Source organism: Dasypus novemcinctus, chromosome 3, assembly GCF_030445035.2.
Source record: "Dasypus novemcinctus isolate mDasNov1 chromosome 3, mDasNov1.1.hap2, whole genome shotgun sequence".
NCBI lineage: Eukaryota > Metazoa > Chordata > Mammalia > Cingulata > Dasypodidae > Dasypus > Dasypus novemcinctus.
Genome location: NC_080675.1, coordinates 8,991,345 through 9,011,667, shown reverse-complemented (window position 1 = coordinate 9,011,667; position 20,323 = coordinate 8,991,345). Strand labels below are relative to the sequence as shown.

The 20,323-nt window shown below is 44.9% G+C and overlaps 1 long non-coding RNA gene across 1 annotated transcript; it reads right to left on the bottom strand.

The window, feature by feature from the left end:
* Positions 1–3,003: 3,003 nt before the first annotated feature.
* LOC131278106 (uncharacterized) lies at positions 3,004–10,200 on the bottom strand. The gene is made up of 2 exons (XR_009185357.2): positions 9,979–10,200; positions 3,004–3,552 (listed from the first exon to the last, which is right to left on the bottom strand). It is a non-coding gene; the product is annotated as an uncharacterized lncRNA (long non-coding RNA).
* Positions 10,201–20,323: the final 10,123 nt, after the last annotated feature.

The following is a 20,323-nucleotide window of genomic DNA, read 5'->3' as shown; positions in this document are numbered from 1 at the left end:
TTTGCTAGCCATGGGGTCTCAGCTTCTCTAAGCATGGCTCTCCTCATTGTTACAGGCAGATAATAATCTATGCTATAGCCTATTGAGGAGGATTAAGTGTTGCATTCTATTATGTCCTGGTCCAAGGCAAACACTGACCAGGGATTGGCTTCCCCTCCTTCATTCTGAAAGCAGGCCACAAGGAGGAAAGCTCTGCTGCTCCTTTTGCCTTTGCATACTCAAGAACATTCTCTCTGAGAAAGCAGGGCAACAAAGTGAGAATCGTTGGGAGGGGTGAATGAAGCCCACTTTTATTCTGTTCCTTTAATTCAAGTTTTTATCCTTTTGGATAAACATTATCAAGAATTGGGGAAACATTTTAGGACTTGGGAAGGAGTTATTATTTGGAGACAGAAAGGTTTAAATAAGAGAAAACAGTTGCAAAATAACTTCTCTAGTTCTATCTATCTGCCTATCTGTCTATCAATCAATCAATCAATCTATCTATCTATCTGTCATCTATCTAAATATCATCTATCATCTGTATCTATCTAATCTTTTTGTTTCCCACACCAAAGCCTTGGTGTGTCTGCTAACAATCATTTGGCTGTTTTACAACTGATACAATTATTTTGTCAAAGGTTGTGGGTTGTTGTAGTTGTTTTAAGTCTTTGGGAAAAAAAAGTTAGTTTACAGTTTATTAACTTAGATTACTGGAAATTGCTCCTGTGGGCTTTTCAGCTGCAACAAGACCTCAGAAAAGTGATTCCTTAAGACCAATCTGAAAGACTTAGGAACATTAATAGCTATCATTGAAACAGCAGGAGGACACATAGACTGCCTTTTTTCCCCCTTCTGCATTCAGGATCAAGTTTTTGTATTTTCCTCATAAACAACCAGAATCTGATTTTTCTCTTTTTTATTCCTGCAAAACAAATGGTGATTTTCTGTAATGACGATAATTATGTAGCACTGAAGGGCTTAAAGACACATTCACTTGAATGCTCTCCATTAGCACACCTCAGAGAAGAGTCTTCACTGGGTATCTCTCTTCTTTATTTTTTTTTAGTTGAAGAAGCTGATGGCTTAATCAAGTTCAGGTGTCCCAAGGTGCAGAGGAGAGACTGGGGGTTGTCTGGACTCTGAGCCTGTGCTCTCCTTTATAACAAACTCAATGTCCAAAGAAATGCATGTCCCAACCAAAAAAAGAGCCTGCTCCCTCTAAAGATCTCTCCTTTCCCTGCTCCCTCCTGTCTTTGAAGCCACAGTTAGGTATGCCCTTATCTCAATATTTTAAGACCTTGTTCCCAACCTCAGCCTAACATTACCAGTTTATGCCTCCCATTGCACAAGGGAGGAGAATGGGCATCTCCTATTTGGAGTTCAAATCCTCTCTCTGACATGTATGAATATGTGATCTCGTCCAACTTGCTTCTTCTCTTTGAATGGCAATTTTCTTACCTATACATGGGAAGAATGGTGACTTCCTGGAAGCATGATTCTAACTAATTAAACGAGGTAATATATGCAAATGCACAGGGATTAGTGTCAAGCACATAATGGGTGCTTAATAAATATATAGGTGCTTATTTCTTCTCTCCAATGAATGAGTTAGCTTTGCTTCAAACATCTTCCCATTAATGTAAAAATATGGAAAATGTGAGGTCCACTGAGGCAGAGGTTGCCAGTAGATTGCCAAATTGGTTCCCTCTTTTTCCTGAGCATACAATTAGACCAAATCAGCCAGTTTCCCTCAACATTGCTCGGTGTCTTTTCACACAATCCTCCGTGCTCTTTCCCCTTCTGGCTTGATGGAGACCAGCAAGAAGAACTTGGAAGCCATCCTTCCCTTCAGGAGCACACATTTTAGTATGAACATGAGCTAGATATAAACTTCAAATGTGTTAAATCACTGGTAGTTGAGGGTTCTTATGTTTTAGGGGTGATTGTTAACTTACCTAGTACATGTCCACACAACAGGGTCAATTCCTTTAGAAGTAACTCATACACCAACACACACACACCAGCACATTTGCCAACATATACGGACACCACCACAATTTCAGCGTTTTGTGGACACAATGAAATTTTTATTGACTTGATCATATTAACATGATTATTCTTGGCTTGTAAATATAAAGCTTATAGTATCAAGAATTTAAACTTTTGAATTCAGAGAAACCTTCAGAGGCTAACTGAGAACCCCCCCATGGCTAGCCTATAGATGGCTGGCCATCCTCTGTGTGCGCCCCTGGGACAGGGTATCCACTGCCTTCTCTAGAAGCTCATGGCCAGAGCTCAAATGTGCACATGTTCTGTCTCACATCAAGATCAGAGCTGTCTTCTCTAATATTTATCCATTTGCCAGACTCCCTCTTTCCTGGACAGTCCTTCAAATAATTGCAAATACAGTCAGATCTGCTGTAACACTTGCTTTGAAAATGCACATTTGTTCCAATGTGACTGATATATTAATAAACAGTTTGAGGACTGTACACATTTTGTGTTTGCTTATGTGTGATTTCCTCCACAGGAAACACGGGGTGAAAGCAGAGCACTGCACCCACTTAAACATGCACAACCAGCACCCACCCCAACATCTCAGCTCCCCTTAGGCTCTTTAAGCCTAGGATGCTACAGCTTTTCCTTCAATTTCCACAAGCCCTCCTCCCACCACTTCACAATCACTCACATGTTACAACCCTTCCAATGCACACACCAACCAACAAACTTCAGAACTTTTCCTAGGTAAAGTGCCATACTATTCTTAACCATTGTCCATGTGTAAAATTGTGGTACTGTTTGTGTTGCTGTTCTTTAATGTGTCACTCATGAAACTTTAGAATGTTGTGCCCCAACCTCATTTTCCCCATAATCTCTGCAATTTGTATTGCACGATCTTGCATAGTGCAGTGATATTTTGGAATGTGTATGTCCCCCAATGGCTGAACTGGCGGCAGAATGGGTATCTTCACTTTGTCTGGTAATGGTAGGGTAATGTACATCATTTAGACATACTTTGCATTCTCTTAACAAAAGTTTAATGTGTGCCAGGCCCAGCTTCAACAAACACATATAGTCTCTGTTCTTTGACTTTACAGCTCATAGACCTACTGACCTTCTAATTGGAAAACAAAGGGCAATGCCAATGAAATGGTGTGTCATTTCTGGCTCAGCTAATTCATTTATAAAAAAGAAAAAGTGAGTTCATATTTGGTGGGTTGCATGTGCCAGGGTCTGAGTCAGGTGTTTGTAGAAGTAGCAAGTCCTTTTGACCTCACTGCAACCCTTCAGGTGAGAATGATGTCTGCCATTCTGGAAGCAAGGGATGGGAGACATTTAGTGCCTTTCTTAAGAGCTGGAACTCAAACCTATTTCAAGGTCTGACACCAATTTTTGTGCTTTTCCAACATGCCATGCTTTCCTCCCAGTCGGCTTTCTGATCTCCTCAATGTTAACTCTACTAAATGCAGGACCAAACATGTTCTTGGCCCAGAGGATACTTCACATGGAGTTCACAAGGTGAACAGAGATGAAAGTTGGTCATGTCAAATAAATGTAGAGGTAATTCATCTGAACAGAGAGAAAGAAAAGAGAAGCACACCCACATAGATTATTAACAAATATTATTTGCTGTCGAACCTAACTTTAAACTAACAAATTCTACATGCTTCATGCGATCATAAAATGGAACATCTGTAAAATTGTGTTGCATATAGAAGTGATGACATCTACTATCTATAAGATGCAAGGGAGATTTTGAAGCTGCATTTCAAGTGGAGCTTGAGGGATTATTATAGGTTGAAGATGGCCAATACAGTGGAGTTGTAGCCAGTTGGTGCTGGCTTGGAGACTCAAAGCTGGAAATTGCTGCCAGAAATGTAGTAAAAACAGACTATTCATCCTATTTCCACTACTTGTATTCATCACTGCAGACAACCAGGTAATTCAATTATCTTTGGCCTTGGAAGTAAGTCTGTGTCACGTAGTTCATGTCCTTCTCTCTCAGCCAGATCGGGGGCAAGGGGGGTAGGGCTGACCCTGGCCAGCTGGAGGAAGGAGAAGCCCTGGTGCGCACACAGATGAGGCCTAAAAGGAGACTCTGTGCTATTTACTCTCAAAGCCTTGACAATGATCTTGTGGTCCAGAGCGCATTGTACCTCTGAGCTCCTGGTAAGAAGAGCATGGTTCACTTTTTACAGCAGCACATCTTATACAGACTCTTTTGTTAGTGGAGAAAAATGATTTTGTCTGACATGATTGAGGGGAGAAATCTTGTGTTCTTTCCTCCCTCTTGCCCCTAATGTTCTCTTGCCCATCTACAAGAGAGTATAAAAGGTGAGTCACACAGGGTGGTAATGAGATGGTAGACTTTTTCTAACATCAGAATTTCAATAAGGGTGGAATTTGCCTCCAAAAGAGGACAGTGATCTTTTCACAAACACTGTCCTTTGTCCTGAGGCACACGAAATCCCCAAATCCCTAAAATATTTCATCTAAAGATAAGATAATTCTGCTTTAGCCTAGTCTGAGAAAGAAAGGGGGTAGGGGAGGAAGCCATCTATCAGATGCGGTCAGGAAGTCCTGTTGCTTAGGGAGAAGGTAAATTAAAGGGCTCCTATCTTATCTGTATTTCAATTAAAATCTTATTTTTGGTCCCCAGCAGTGCCACTGGTTGAAGTCTTTCCAAGTGAAAAACACCATTTCAGTAGGTGGACAGAAAATAAATCTTCAATGGGCATGGTTGCCATTTGATATGGGCTACATTTCATGTGGGGGAGAAAGGACACAAACAATATTTTGAAAGAGATGCAAAACTTAAAAAGGTGGGAAGGGCAGTGAATACATGGCCCTGGTGAATTCTCTCTTGTTGGGCCTTTTTTTTTTCTTTCCCTCTGAGTCCCATTTGAATATTTGCAAACCCACCCCAAGATCTCTAGAAATAACAGCCAAGGCAAAATAAAAGAAACGAGGAAAAAGAGCTCCCTATCTAGGTACCGCATTGTCAAAATTCTTCTAAGACTTGGAGTTCAGGATCAGGTATATCTCACCGAAGCCGATGGAAAGAGAAAGCCAGTGTTCCAACTTAGCAAATGCCATCCATATAAATAGCTTCTACTACAACAGACTGGCATGGCCCTGGCATGGCGACCTGGTGCCCCATGCGCAGTGGGAAATAGGCCCAATCAGATGCCTAGTAATCAATGAAAATGAAGGAATGAATGAACAAATAAATACGTAAAATTATGTGAAGACATTGAAAACCATGTTCTGAAGTGTAAAATGTGGGTTTAAAATTAGCCAGCAAGGAATCGTGCATGAGGACCTTCTCCTCCTGCAGGGCTGATGCTAATCATTCCTGGGAGAAGTGGGAGGGAGGAGGAAGCAAGTTCTGCAGGGAAGGGAGGGGCTTGGGTTTTGCTAGCTTTCCTACAGAATTCCAGGACAGGGGTCAGCGAGCTTCCTTTGTAAAAGCTCACCTAGTAACTCTGTCAGGCTTGGGTGCCCTAAGAGCTCAGTGACGACGACTCAACTCTGCTGCTGTCACGCAGAAGCGGCCATTGCTGATATGAAAACAAATGGGCATGCCATATGCCTGTAAACCCTTTAGATGGACACTGAAATTTGAATTTCATATAATTTTCTTTTTTAAAAAATTTCTTTGTCTTTATTTTTTTTAATGTTACATTAAAAAAATATGAGGACCCCATATACCCACCCATCCCCGTCTCCCCACTCCTCCCATAACAACAGTCTCCTCCATCATCATGGGACATTCATTGCACTTGGTGAATACATCTCTGGGCACTGCTGCGCCACATGGTCAATGGTCCACATTATAGTTTACACTCTCCCCTAGTCCACCCAGTCTCCCCTAGTCCATTAACTATCCTTGCAGTACCCCCCAGGACAACTCCAAGTTCTGAAAATGCCCCTACATCACATCTCTTCTTTCCACTCCCCACCCTCAGCAGCTACAATGGCCACTTTCTCCATCTCAACGCTAATTACTAATTACTAATTACTAATTAGTAATTACCATTACTAATCACAATAGTTCCAGAATAGAATATCAGTAAATCCACTCTAATCCATACTCTATTCCTCCATCCTGTGGACCCTGCGATGGTTATGTCACTCCACATCTGTATCAAGAGTGTGCTTAGATTCCCCTTGGATGCTGGATGCAATTCTCCTATTTGTAGTTATAGGCACTCTTGGCTCCCTGGTGTGGTGGTTGACCTTCTTCACATCCCTGTTAGCTGACTGGGGTAAGTCCAATAAACCAGAGGGTAGGAGTTGCAAGTCTGTTGAGGCTCAGGGCCTGGCTATCACATGGACAGTCCAGAGATTCAGGTCCCCTGAGTATACACTAAACCCCAGCGCCAACCACAGGTCCAGTAAAAGTGACAGGAAAGGCTTGTGAACAAAGATCACATCTGAGTCCAACTCCATCACACTCAGGAACACAAACTCCAAAGTAGGGCCAACTGACATGGCCCTGAAGTCCATCTGCCATGACCATAGAATCTGTGGGTCTCTATAGCCCTCAGGAGAACAAATACCTGGGGTTGTGTCATGTAATTTTCACAAATCATAAAACATAATTCTTCTTTTATTTTTTTCTCAACCATTAAAAAAGAAAAAAGAAAAAAAAAAAATAAAACAACTTATAAAATCAGGCAGTAGCCAGATTTGGCCAGTGACCTGAAGTTTGTCAACCTGGAGCAAGGTAATGATTCAATGTCATCATAGGGTAGTTAGGCTTAGTTGCTAAATCAATGATTTAGAAAGCACATGGTCAGAACTGTGAGAATGCTTTAACCTTTGGAGTACCAGCAATAATTAGCATGGTTCAGACAAATAGATTGCATGGGGGAACATGGAGTCTGACCAATTCATTAGAAATTCAGAATGAACCATGGCCTAATAACACAAATAGTGCATGATCTTATGAGCCAAACACTTACTACACTTCCTATGAGCCCAACACAGGTCTAAAAGCCTTACCACCCCAAACCCTCACATCAATGAATGACTCAACATGATTCCTAATAACGTTTTGCAAATGAGGAAACTGAGTCCTGAGGAAGTGAAGTGCCTTGTTCAAACACACAAAGCTGATGAGCAGTGGAGCCAGACAACACTAGGTATCAGATCTGGAACTTTCAATGTGCCAGCTCTGGAATTCCAAGAAGTACAAGACTGGAATCTAGGAGTCAAATTGCCTGGGCTCAGATCAAAGCTCTATCCCTTTCCTGACCTCGCCGAGCCTCAGTTTCCTCATATGTGGAAGGACAGTAATTGCACCTCTTTCATAAGATGGAAATGAGGACTAATGCTCAATCAATGTTGGCTAATTTTACTCTTAACTATAAATTGTCCTACATCTATTCAAACCTGGTGATACATGTAACTGTATTACATTCTTTGCTTTGAAAGTACCCTATTCTGCCTTTGAGAGATTATTCTGGACTCATTCTCTGCATCAGGATTTGGTGAATGAGGCCAGGCTCATGCCATAAACATAAAGTGTATGATATTCTAAACAGCCTTGAAAAGTCCTGAGGATTATTTTCGACAGTTCCTGGAAATCTCCCAGGGGTCTTCATGCAACCCCAGCCTCCAATTGGTCTGGAAACATAAGTAAACAACAGCCAGCACTGCTTATGGAATTTAGAATCAATGGGCTCGAAGGGACCTGGAGGGGGACGCTCACCTGACCCCCTGCCTTGGAGGGGGACAGCATGCTAATCACCCCCAGCTCTCTGGATGAGCAGCCAGTCCCCAGGTTTCTCTTGCCTCAGGAAAGATCCATAGTATCAACTCAGCTAAACTCCATCTGGTTTTATGTGAAAAGCCATCGCTATTTCAGAGAATGGGAGTCCTAAATTTTGAGGATTTCCTTTTCTTTTAATTAGTTCTTGATTTCAATGTCAAGATCAGATCTTACCATCCCAAATGTTTCAATTCCCAAAACCTCCGTGACTTTGTAATCTGTAGGAAAAATTCAAATCATTTCTTTTTTTTGATTTCCAGGTCTTTCAAACTCTCATTCTTCCATTTATGCAACAGAGGTTTGTCATCAACTATTACTATCTTTGAAGCTTCCTAAGGGGCACCCTGAAAGTGAGATGCACCTTAAAATCAATGCCCTGATTCAGTCACCACGTGCCAAAGACGGTCACGGCCTGCCCATGTATGTACATCAACGGGCCAGCCTCATGACTCACAGATAATGGCTTGGCCCATTTTTTAACCCCTGGGACCCAAATGGTTGCAGGGAAGTGGTGAACCAGATAGGTTTAGCAACATTCCCAAGAAGAGTCACAAATAGGCTAGCTGCACACAATTGTAAAGCCGGCTTAATTGCCCAGCACCAATGGCTTTAATTCTTTTATAGATTCTTTTACTAAATGCTGCCTCACTGATGCTCTTTGATGGCAGGGAAGATAATACTGTATGGGAAAACCACAGACTAAGTAGAAAAATGATTCGGGAAAGTTGTAATCTGTTAAAACAATTTTCAGGACTACCATAACCATATTTTCCTTTCTATCACAAGATGATAGATGATAAAATCTGCGTCTACTTAAATCGAAAGGCTTTCTTCTGTAAGTATAAAATAAAATTTCTCAGTAATAAGAAAGCCTTGTGCCATAGTTTCATTGGCAATGTTCTCTCCTTCTCTTCCTTTTCTCTTGGTGGTACATATGATACTGTTTCATCTTACAAGAGATGGGACTTTAGATTCAGTGACTTTTGCTTATGTGCTCACCATACTGGAAACTGGGGCTCAGGTAAGCAGAGGGTCCGAACTCCAAAGGACCTGCAGTTTTGAAGGAAATCAAGTCAGTTTCCGGGTCTTCCTGCTTTCACATATGTTTGCTGCACTAGCTCTCTGGCTTTCCTGTTTCCCTTTTGGTGCAAATCTACTTCTCTTCTAGGGCCCAGATTAAAGAGAATCATCTTGGAGGTGTTTTCCCAGAGCATACATCGTCTCTCACTCTATGAAGAAATGACTCTGTCTTTGTACTGTCCTCTAACTTCTTCCTCATAGTCCTCATAGTCAAGGGCTCTGGAGCCAGGCACTTGGGTTTATCTCCACATGCCAATTCTGTGACTTTGGGCAAGGTAATTAAGCTCACTGGGCCTCAGTTTCTTCATCTGTATAGTGGGTGTGTGTTTCAATCTTCTCTCTCAGAGCTGCTTTTAACATGGGAAAAACACTTAGGAGAATACTTACCTTATGCTAGGTAGAATTAACCATTACCATACCACCGTGTCAGCTCTGGGCACATTACATTTTGGTTCATAGTGTTGTGTGTCTGTGTATAAGCTCCTGGTGATCTGGGATGCTATCTGGTATAGGTTTTTATTTTTCCCCTGGCATATAGTACAGTGTTTGGCTCAGAGTAGGGATTTACTCATGGATCCCTTTAACAAACATTTATTCAATCCCAATATGTTTTAGCCACTGTTCCTAGATCTGGTTATAGGGAGCTTGAAAAATACCTGTTGAGTGAATTAATAAATGAATAATCTAATGGTCCTTCACTTTACTACAAAGTGTGGGTGATACCCAAAAGCTAGTCCAAGCACCTCAAGCTTGGCTGTGACAGTTTGAAGCTGGGTGGATTCCAGAAAATCCTGTCCTTAAAGGTAAGCCATTCTTGTGAATGCAAACCTATTGTAGGTGGGGCCTTTAGATTAAATTACTTCAGTTAAGAGCCTTTGATTAGATTGCTGGACCCAGGGTGGAGAGAATTCACTAGAAGCAGCCATCCACTAATAATGGTCCCTGAACTCTGGCTGCCATCTTCGCCATGCTTCATTTGTTTGTTTGTTTGCTTGCTTGCCTGACCTAACAAACACTCTCTTAAAATCACAATCACCACTTCTGAGAGCATATCCTTTTAGACTGCTTTCTGGTTCAACTTAATTCCTTGAAGAAACTTTAAGGATCACAGAACTCCTCATAATGGAAAAATTCTCTACCTGCAGAAGTGTTGGGGATTGAGTTCCCAAGAGTGCTAACTTCAGCTATTCAAACTTGCTCCTCCTCTGCCCTGCCAGTTGTGCCAGCAATGGAACTCAATTTCCAGACTGTGTGCTTTCTCCTCTCCCCATACTTCCAAGTTGATTTGGACTCGATTTCACTTTTGGTTCTTAGTGAGCTCCAACGTAGTTTCTCTACCAAATGTCTGTGGGTGTTGCAGAGACCCTGGGCATGAGAGAGGAATTGGATCACTATCCCCTTGCCCCCATCTTCTTCCCACCTGCATGCAATGACCCTCCTGGCTACCTTCAGATGATGAAGGCAGCCAGCAGCTTGTAGAGGAATGTGCCCTGGGCCCAAGGTGTGACATTTTTGCTTGGAGTCTTAATTTCTGTCATTCTGAGACCTTGGGTAAATAACAGTCTATACAGTGGGCTTTACTAGAAAATCTTTGCCAGAAAGTCTATAGCACACAACCAGATCAGAGAAGGGACCCAATCACCTCAAATCCTTCCTCTCCAAGGATCACTTTCCAGGTAGCACTGGTATCTAACTTCATATGACACCCTCTAGGCAACTTCCTTAGCTTCTCCTGGTCTGGTATCACTGATAAGGAGGTGGCGTGTAGCCTGGAGTGCTGAAGGTCAAATATTTCCTAGTCTCCATTCATGGCACAAGGTAAGCTTGTTTCTGTAGCCATGTGTTGGTTTTGGCCAATGAATGGTGAGCCAAGGAAACATGGAACACTTTCAGCTAAAGCATTTATTTGCATGCAAAAGACCTTCCTGGTCTCTCTACCTTCTACTTCAGTGACCAACTTGGTCAAGAATTCAGCTGTCTGCATCAGCCTGCATCCCAGAGGAAGGAGGTAAGGAACGAAGTCCCATCGGCCCCAGGCAGACATGAAGCATAAGAAAAGAGCCAAGCCAGGTTGCTATAAGTTGTGAAGATCTGGGATTTCTTGCTATGGCGGCAGAATGACATGTATCCAGACCAATAGGGACAGAAAACATCTTCTACCTCCTTGAGCTCTATTTCCACCTGGATTATTACAATGACCCAGTAACTGCCCGTAGATTTTGGATTAAATCCATGTGACATTTTTTTGTAAGGCATCAGCCAAACCTTTCAAGATCTGTGTGTCTGCATCCCATGGAAGATGCTCTGTGTTGCCAAGTTATATGGCAACGAACCCACTCTGGCATTTATTACAAGTGAAAAGTAGCAGAAAGCTGTCGAATAGAACTTGGCTGTTTAGTGACCAGAGCTGGAATTGGGTAATGGTGGCAGGCAATGTTATAAGTAATTGTGCTTGACGCAGGGCCCACTCTGATTCGTTCACAGTGTGCAGGCATTTCCAATGCCAGTCACCACTCTGCGTGCAGTAGCAGCGTCTAATATTTCTAAACATATTTCGGCTCAGTGACACCTTAATGGTATACAATAACACTCGGCCTCCCTCTTAGAAAAATGGATACTCTCATTTCTCTAAACGTTGGGCCTTTACCTTTAACCATTTCCATTTAAATGCAAATTTCAATCATGTCCACCTTTCTGTGTTCCAACAGGAGCAAAGGGAAATGATAGCAGCTTGAATCCACATTTCTAGAGGTTGGGAGCTGTTCTCTGCAGGGGGGCTTAGACAAATCTGAATGGTTCTTTTTTCCTTTGCCCACTGTTGCTGGGATCCATCTCAAAGGGGATATTTTCCCTCCATTGAGAGGGGTGATTAAGTCAGAAGAGGGAAGCTCAGCAACAGAGCAGGGGGCAGGGAAATGTGGGCATCTGGAGACTCTGGGGCAACCTGTTACCTAGTGTTAGGGACTCTGACCTGCACCCATAGTCCTGCACCCTCGAAGACAGCCCAGAGCCTGGGAGCCTCTTAAGGACACGGATGTACGCAACTGCCTAGCGTTCTTTCCAGAGAGAAAACCCACCTTCTGATCCCAGGCCCGTGTCATCTCATCAAGTTCCGCTTTAAACGGTCCCCGCGCGGCCGGCCTGCGTCACAGTCAGAGCAGACGCATCCGCACGCAGCCGGCCAGGGCAACAGATCCGGCAGAGCGCGAGCGTGCTGAGCTGCGTGCTCGGGGGGTGAGGACGGAGAGCTGAAGGCCACCAGAGGGCCACCTAGTAAAAGAGCCACGAGCCGGTGACCCGGGCTGCTGGGATTTCTGAGGCTTCTAGAGATTTGTCGTTCAGAGGAAAACGCACGCCTTCCTTTGGGACAGTTCCAGTGGGACAGTGCCATTGCCTCGCTGCGGGGCCGCGGGCAGGTGGGCTCACCCACGCTTCAGCTCTCACACGCGTCCAAGGGGGCCAGGCTAGTCGGGGTAGGATGGACGCGCGATACCTCTCCACGCCGCTTAGAAGGTGCCCGGCCCGCTGCCCGCGCCCCCAGAAGTCGGCCAGGGCACGGCGGGCAGGGGTGTGGACTGATTGCTCTCCCTCTTTCTTTGGCTGCCCCGTGTTTCCCTCCGGTGTTCAGCAGCGAAATCCTTCCAGCCCAAAGGCCTTTCTTTGGGATGGGAAAGGGACGTTGATACAAAGGTCCCAGCTTAGCTGGAGGCCAGAGGCAGTCCCTGACGCAGCGGCGTTTGAGCAGAGAAGGCAGCTGGCCTGCTGCTGAAAGGAGAGAAGGAGAGGAGGACTCTGTGGCTTGAGGCTTGGTCCGGGGGCCGGGGTGGGGGCATGCTGTTCGGAGACCGTGGGATATTGCGATCAGGAATCGGTACAATTTCATTTCGCGTTCTGCTCTCTTGGGAAGGAGGGGTACGTTGCGCTGAAAACCCCAGAGGGGCTGTGGGTTACATTCCTGAAGGCAAGGCCAGGGCCAAGGGAGTGGAAAGCAGCGTAGAGCTCGTTCACCAGCTCTGAATACTGCCTGCTGGGTGGGCAGCACCCTGCAATGCCAGGATGCCAGGGCATACTCGCAGGCGTCGGGTGGGAATACTGAGGACAGGCTTCTCGCTTCAGATGGGGAGTGCCGGGGGCGGTGGCCTGGTGGGTTTCCATTAGGAAAGGTTCTCAGATAGCCTTCTACTCAAGCTGGGAGGCTTAGAACAACGGGAAGTCTGGAATCGAGGCGTTCGTGGGGCCGTGACCCCCCTGACACCTGTTAGGGGGCCCTTCCTGCCCAACCTGACTGCTGGTGGGGTGTGCTGGCAAGCCTTGGTGCCTCTGGGCTGGCGTCTGTCTTGGCCCTCTCCCCGTGGCTCTCCACGTGTGTCTCTTCCTATAAGGACACGGGTCCTATTGTAGTTTGGCCCACCCTAAAGCAAGCCAGGATGCTCCCATCTTAACTAGTTAAGTCTTCAAAGACCCTGTTTCCAAATCAGGCCCCAGGACCAGGCGTTAGGACTTGAACGTGTCTTTTTGGGAGATGCGAGTGAACCCACAGCACCTCCCAAAAGGAAGTCGCCTTCATTTTCTGGATCCTTGGATTGTTCATGGGGTTGCAGAATTCCAGTGAAAATGCTATTTCCTTACCTACTGACAAAGGGAGTTTTTTATTCTAAAGGCAGGGAGATGAATCATCCCCTTCTAAAGAAACACTTGAGGGTCATGGTCAGAGAAGAGGAATGGCGGTGGCAGAGGTAAGAGCTTGCGGCCCCAGCACTGAGGTTTAGCAATGTTTGTTGGGGATATGGGCCTCGCTGGAGGACAAGAAATGGTTTCCACACATTTCCCTGGAACGTGCTGATGTGAGGGGGCTGACAGAGCTCCGGGATCTGCCGCTCCTCCCTGCTGGTGGCTTTTCATCAAGACCGGGCACTGTGGAAACCTGCCTCAGATGCAGGAAGGTGGCGTGAGCTAGCAAAGGAGCAGGCTGACATTTGGACTCATGCATGACACTATGTAGTGGTGGGCAACTTGGGTCCTGAGAAAATCAGAGTCTTGCATTTCAGTGATCCTGCTTGGTCTTTTATTGGCTTGGAACAGGCGCAAAACGCCATAGTGCCTCTCTGCTTCCTTGTCTGTAAAACAGAGAAGATGGTGTCTGCTATAGTATCCCATTGATTAAAGGAGAAAGGGAATAAGAATGAGCCTAACAGGGGCTAGATCACAATTACTCTTCAAGGAATGTTTTTTTCTTGGAATTACAATTAGCCGGTGTTCCCTAAGGCCTACAGTGTTCTCTTTTCTCTGCACCTCCTTGATCAATTGGCTGCCAGAACTAAAGCTCAGAGAGGGTAAGTGATTTTCTCAAGGACAGACAACTAAAAAGTGGCTACTGTCTCCATGACCAATTCATTTGCACCTTGTATGCTCTCTGCTCCACGGGCAGCAGCCCTTTCCATATTCAGTCATCTTCACCTGAGGGGGTCTCCCCAAAGCTCCCACCCACCTCCTGGCTGTTTACCTTGGGCCATGGGAGCATGGACAAGTGTTATGGTTAATTTTATGTGTCAGCTTGACTAAGTTATGATATCCAGTTATTTGGCTGAACACTGGCTGTCTTAGTCAGCTAAAGGGGTGCTGATGCAAAATACCAGAAATCTGTTGGCTTTTATAAAGGGTGTTTATTTGGGGTATAAGCTTATAATTACCAGGTCATAAAGCATAAGTTACTTCCCTCACCAAAGTCTGTTGCCACATGTTGGAGCAAGGTGACTGCTGACATCTGCCAAGTATTCAGGCTTCCTGGGTTCCTTTCTTCCCAGGGCTCATTTCTCTCTGGGCTCAAGGCCTCTGCTTCCTTCAAAAGGTCAGCTGTAGACTATGAGGCTCTCTAGCTTTGCCTCCTCCACAAGGCCAGCTGGAGACTATCAGGTGACTAGCTCTATTTCTCTCTCCAGGGCTCTATTCTCTCCAGGCTCACTTTCCCAAAGGCGTTAGAACACTGAAGCCCCTTCTTTGCTTAACACCCCCCAACCAGTCATGGAACTTGAACTGGAAAAATGTTCATGCCATTTCAGCTGTTTGAATATCTGCTGGATGCCAGGACCTGAGATGGGTTTCCAGGAGCAACAGATTTTCACATTTGGGGTCTCATAGGGAGACCAACATATAAGCAGTCTTCTGAAGTATAGGCTGATAAATGCTAAGAGCTACTGAGTAGACACCTCACCCATATTTGGAAGGATCCACAAAGAGATGTTCTGGATTGAATTGCATCCCCCGAAATACTGTGTCAAAGCCTTACTCTCTAGTTCCTCAGAATGTGAGCTTATTTGGAAAGATGGTCACAACAGCTGGAATCAGGAGGCCCGAGTTAAAATGAGATCAGACAGGAGTAGGAAGGTCCTTTATCTGTTATGGCTGACATCCTTATAGGAAGAGGTCATTTGGACACAGACACACCCAGCTGGAGCAGAATGCTGTGACTTGCTGGACAGAAGCCAGAAGAGGCATGAAACCCAGTCTACCATACAGATTTTAGACAGCAGGGGCAGCATGACCCTACCGACGACTTAAGTTTTTTGACTTCTAGCTTCCAGAACTCCAAGACAATAAGTTGCTGTTGTTTGAAGCCACCCGGTTTATGCTACTTTGTTGTGGTAGCCCTGGGAAACGAAGACAGGAGGTCACAGGTAAGCTGAGTATTAAAAATGAGCAAAATCTAGTGAGAGGACAGATGGGGATTTGAGGAGAACCTTGTTGAGCTGTTGATTTCTCTGTTTCCTCTCTGGTAAAACATGTGAGATTATTTGATCTAAGTTTCCTTAGTTGGAATACATAGGACAAAATAACTTTTTTTTTTCCTGAAATCTATGTGAAATTTTTATGCTTCTGGTCTGAGTTTTCCATGTGATTCTAGAATAGTTCTGAGGGTCTTTCTCTCATCACTACAACATTGGCAAGATGCAAAGAGCCTGGTTGTGAGAAGGGAATCGGAACATCCACCCACCAACTCCCACTGCCTTTCCACCCACATGGAAAGACCCATCTGACTCATCCTTCGAAGGCTGAAGGCAGCATCTTGTAGTGGAAAATGTCCTAAGCCATAAGAGTGAAGTCTTTACTTGGAGTCTTGATTCTGCCACATTGAGAACTTGGGCAATTAATAAGAATCTGTAAAATGGGCTTGGTGATAGATTTTTGAGAAAACCTTTGGAAGGAAGTCTGTGGTGCACTGCCAGATCAGCGCAGGGATCCGACTATTTTAGATTCAGCCTTCATCTCCCACTGCAGCTTCAGCTTCGTGAAACTCCATTCACCTCACTTACAAAACAGGGGCAAGCATATCTAACTCAAAAGGAGCAGCGAGGGTGAGAGGAAATGCTTTCTGTGAAAGCCCTTGGTAGACAACAAACACTAGATGGGATTTCGATTTACCTGGAAGAATTTATAAATCTCTCTACTCAGCTTTGATGAGTGATTCCAAACTCTGGAAGACTGGGAAAAGTGGCATCTGGAGCAGTCAGCCCAGCAATGATGAAATCAGGCAGATATAATGGGGTCAATGCCTAAATGCTCTTAAGAAAAAACCCCCCCATATCAAACTCATCCCCAATTAAACCAAGCTCCTGAGTGAGATGAGAGGAAGCTGAGAGACCTGAGCTCCATGTGACAGAGAAAATCTGGAGGAGAATGATATGCTTTGGAGTAATCATGACTTGGAAAGTGAGCAGAGGTGGGGGTAGTATACTCAGAGGCTATGCGTAAGTATCATGGTCAAAAGATCTGAAACAGGCTTTATGTTTTGATGGGGGAAGGGGGTTCAAGTTTCTCTGTTTAGAGTATTAATTGAAGTGATCAGGGCAGATCATGAAAGATAGCAGCAGGGAGGTGAAAGAGTTGCTCTGATGACTAAAAAACGGTGCAGTGGCCTCAGAAAAGCAGGGCAAATTAGAAGAATGTCTGCCCAGATGTGGTTTCTCTATGCAGCCATGGAGTTCTTTTGAGCCAGAAATGGGTCTGATTCTGATTCATGGGGCCTGCCCCAAAGAGCTAGAGTACATACCCACTGGGGAGTCATTCAAAGAATGCAAGGAAGGATGAGTGGGCAGATGAATGACCCTGTCCGTGTGCTTATGGACAGATCGTCCCATCATCATTGTGCCCCCACCTCTTTCCCCTGCCCTGGCCTTCTTCCTTGATTCGCAATTGGTCAGCCGCATCTCATCATCCAGCTTCAACTCAGAAGTCCCTTCCCTTAGAGACACCCTCTGGGACCAGCTCCCCAACACACATCACTATCACACAACCCTGTGTTGTTGCACAGCACTCAGCCTCCTCGATTTAGCCTAAACTGTGCTGCTTGCCTGATGTCCTCTCCTCCCCGACCTCTCCCTGGAATGTTAACTGCACTAAAGAGGGGGAACGGGAGGGAGTTATGTGAAGCCGTTTACTTCTGCCTGCCTGGAAACCAGGATGGCGCGGGCACCCTGATGGTGCTCATATTATCGACTGCCTTTATAAATAGCTTTTTAACAACTCTACTTCATCTACTATTTGTGGCACACGCAGCTCACCCTTGGTTGCAAATCCTTATGCCCCTTTCTCTAAGCCCATTTTATAGATTAGCAACCTCAGAACACGCACGCACATGCACGGATAAGCGTACACATTTGTTTCCTTTAAGCAGAACATTTCTACAGAATGTCCCTGGAAATGTAACCGCTGAGGCCAGAGGCCTGACCTTTGAGGACCTGGGCCCAGCTGGCCAAGAACTCAACACGTCTAGGCTAAGAGAACAAGCAGGAATGTATGTTCAAGAACGGCCAGTCTCAGGGCCAGGAACGGGTGCCTCAGGAAGGGGCTCAATCCCAGTGGATGAAGGGCCCCTCCCTGTCAGGCAGGGGCGTGCTAACAAGAGTCAGATGTTGCAGCTCCAGGAGACAGACCAGTCCCTGTAAGTTTGGGAGAACTTGAAAGAATTCTGGAAGAGCCATAAATCTTGGACTGGAGCCTTTTATCAACCTCTAATTTATCATGGTCTCTTAATTACTTTGACTAGAGAAGTCGTAATCCATATGTATTGGAAATTCGGTCTGCACAGGTCTGTTTTTCATGACATGGGCAGTTCTTGACACATGCAATTTAACTTAGAGTGATTCCACTTGGCAGCAATTTGCTCCCGCATCCCCCTGCTGGTCGTGCTCATTCACCCAGACAGCATTCTTTGACCTTCTCCATGGTTCTATGTCCTGAACTTGTCCAGAGAGACAAGGGGGAGAAGTGAGGCCCATTCTTAAGGGAATTGATATCTAATGGAAAAAATAGACAACTAGACGGTGAAGCTTCGGTGTGATAAATGCCACAGAGGGCACACTTGGGGTGTTGTGTGACCACCAAGTAAGGGTCTTTGACTGTGCCTGGGGCTTGCAAGATAAAGGGATGGTAGGGCTTCAGCATGCAAGGGCTGGGCAAAGACCTGGAAGCAAGACAGTAACACCGAATGCTGAAGAAGTAAAAATAGTCAGGTAAAGCTAAAACTGTAGTAGATGACTTTATTGGCATGCTGAGAGCGCTGACACATAGTAGGACCTCTTCTCTGAACTTCAGGCAAATCCAATGTGCATACTTATTAACTCCATTTGGGTGGCTGAGAGGTCATTTCAAGCACTACATGGCCAAAGCAGAACTCTTGATGCCCTCCCTACACCCTCGTTCTGCCCTGAAACCTGTTCCATCTCAAGTTCTTCCCCATCGCTGTCCATGACCCAACATGTATCTAGTTGATTAGGCCCTAAACCTAGAAATCAAACTTGCTTCATTTTCCTTAAACTTCTCATCCTGTCCATCAATGATTTCTACTGGTTTTATCATTAAAATGTACCCCAAGTCTATTAGTGTGACTCCACCCAATTGCTACAGCCCTATTCCAAGCCCTCATCTTCTCCTGCCAATTTCCTGCAAGTGTTTCCTATATAGGATTCTGGACTCCTGCTCATGAGGAGTCTGTGTCATATTCATCCACGTATCCCCAACATCGAGCACATGCCTTCTTCTGCACTTTAGAGACTCCATTTGTGAGTGGCAAGAACTGTCCAATTTGCTTTCCTCTATAAAACACATTTAGTAAAAGGAGAATAAAGAGTGTATGTTGAAAACTCTCCCAGTTTGGTGGAAGGCTTAATCATCCATGCATTATTAAGTGATCACTGTAACTGGTCCTATACCCTGTGCTAAGTGCTAAAGGTCCAAGACACAGGTATCTTTTTTGACATAATGGAGTTTATGGTTTCATGGGTGAGGCAGGTAGATTAACAGGCTACCATGGCATAGTGGGAGCACACTCTCATGAAAGTGATTACAGAGTGCTGGGGTGTTCAGCACAGGGGCAACTGGCATGCCTTTGATGCGGGTTGGTAGGTGAAGAAAGCCTGTCATCCATGGTAGAGATGTTTTCTTGGAGTAGGAGACATGGAGGTGGCGGCATCTGGGGGAGACTCTCATTGAATGTAATTATTAATAACCCCACCTCATCCTTCACTATCCAACATGCCCCAATTTGGACAACTCATTTTATGGCCATCCTAATCCTAGGGGAATATCACCAATCCAAAGGTGTCCACCAAAATGGCAGGAGGAGCTTTGTCCTAGCATAGAGGTCTGAGGTGGGTCCTGTCAGTTTAAAAAGCCCCCCTGATTAATTCTAATGCCACTTCCATCTTCCGGGGCATTAACCATCTCTGAACCAGGGGATATTCATGTCTAGCGAATACCAGCTGAATACTTTCAAGTTCTGCATCCTGGAGCATAAGTGCTCAGCTCTCCACTTTGCAGATGAAGAAATGGAATGTCTGAGGGCTTAGGTTATTTTTTCCAAGGTCACATACTCAACCCAGGCTGAAGCCAGCATTGTCTGGATTACAGAATTTATTGTCTTTCCATTACACAATGTTGATCTTCATGTTGGTCCTTTCTGAAAGAGCAAGAAATCAGAACTAATTGAATTTTTAATACTACACTGGTTTATTTCTTTAGTCTTTTTGTTTTTGTCAACCTTCTCCCTCCTTCAAATGTGAAGGTTTTAAGTCTATGGGCATTAGCCACTTTTGACTACCAGCCACACCTCTGACTCATGGAGCCATCTACATATACCTTTTCAATTTCAAGGATGACAATTTACTAGGACTCTCTTTGCTCATTTCAGATCAAGACAGAAGAAGCTCAGGCTTTGTCCTGCCTCATAGACTCCCATTGCAGCCAGCAGGACAGCTGGCCCTAAGGAAGGTTGGCCAAGAAATATAAGTCCCCTTGAGTTAATAGACTTCACAGCTGCCTCCCCATCCCACTCCATACCTTCAGAGTCTACTAACCACTGAAGACTCATCCTTCTGGCCACTGCTGAAGCATGCACACAATGACAAGCATGTATCAAGCACCATTACACTTTATTGAGTGGCATCTAAGTATTCAGAAAATTACAATTCATGAGCCAGGCCATATTAA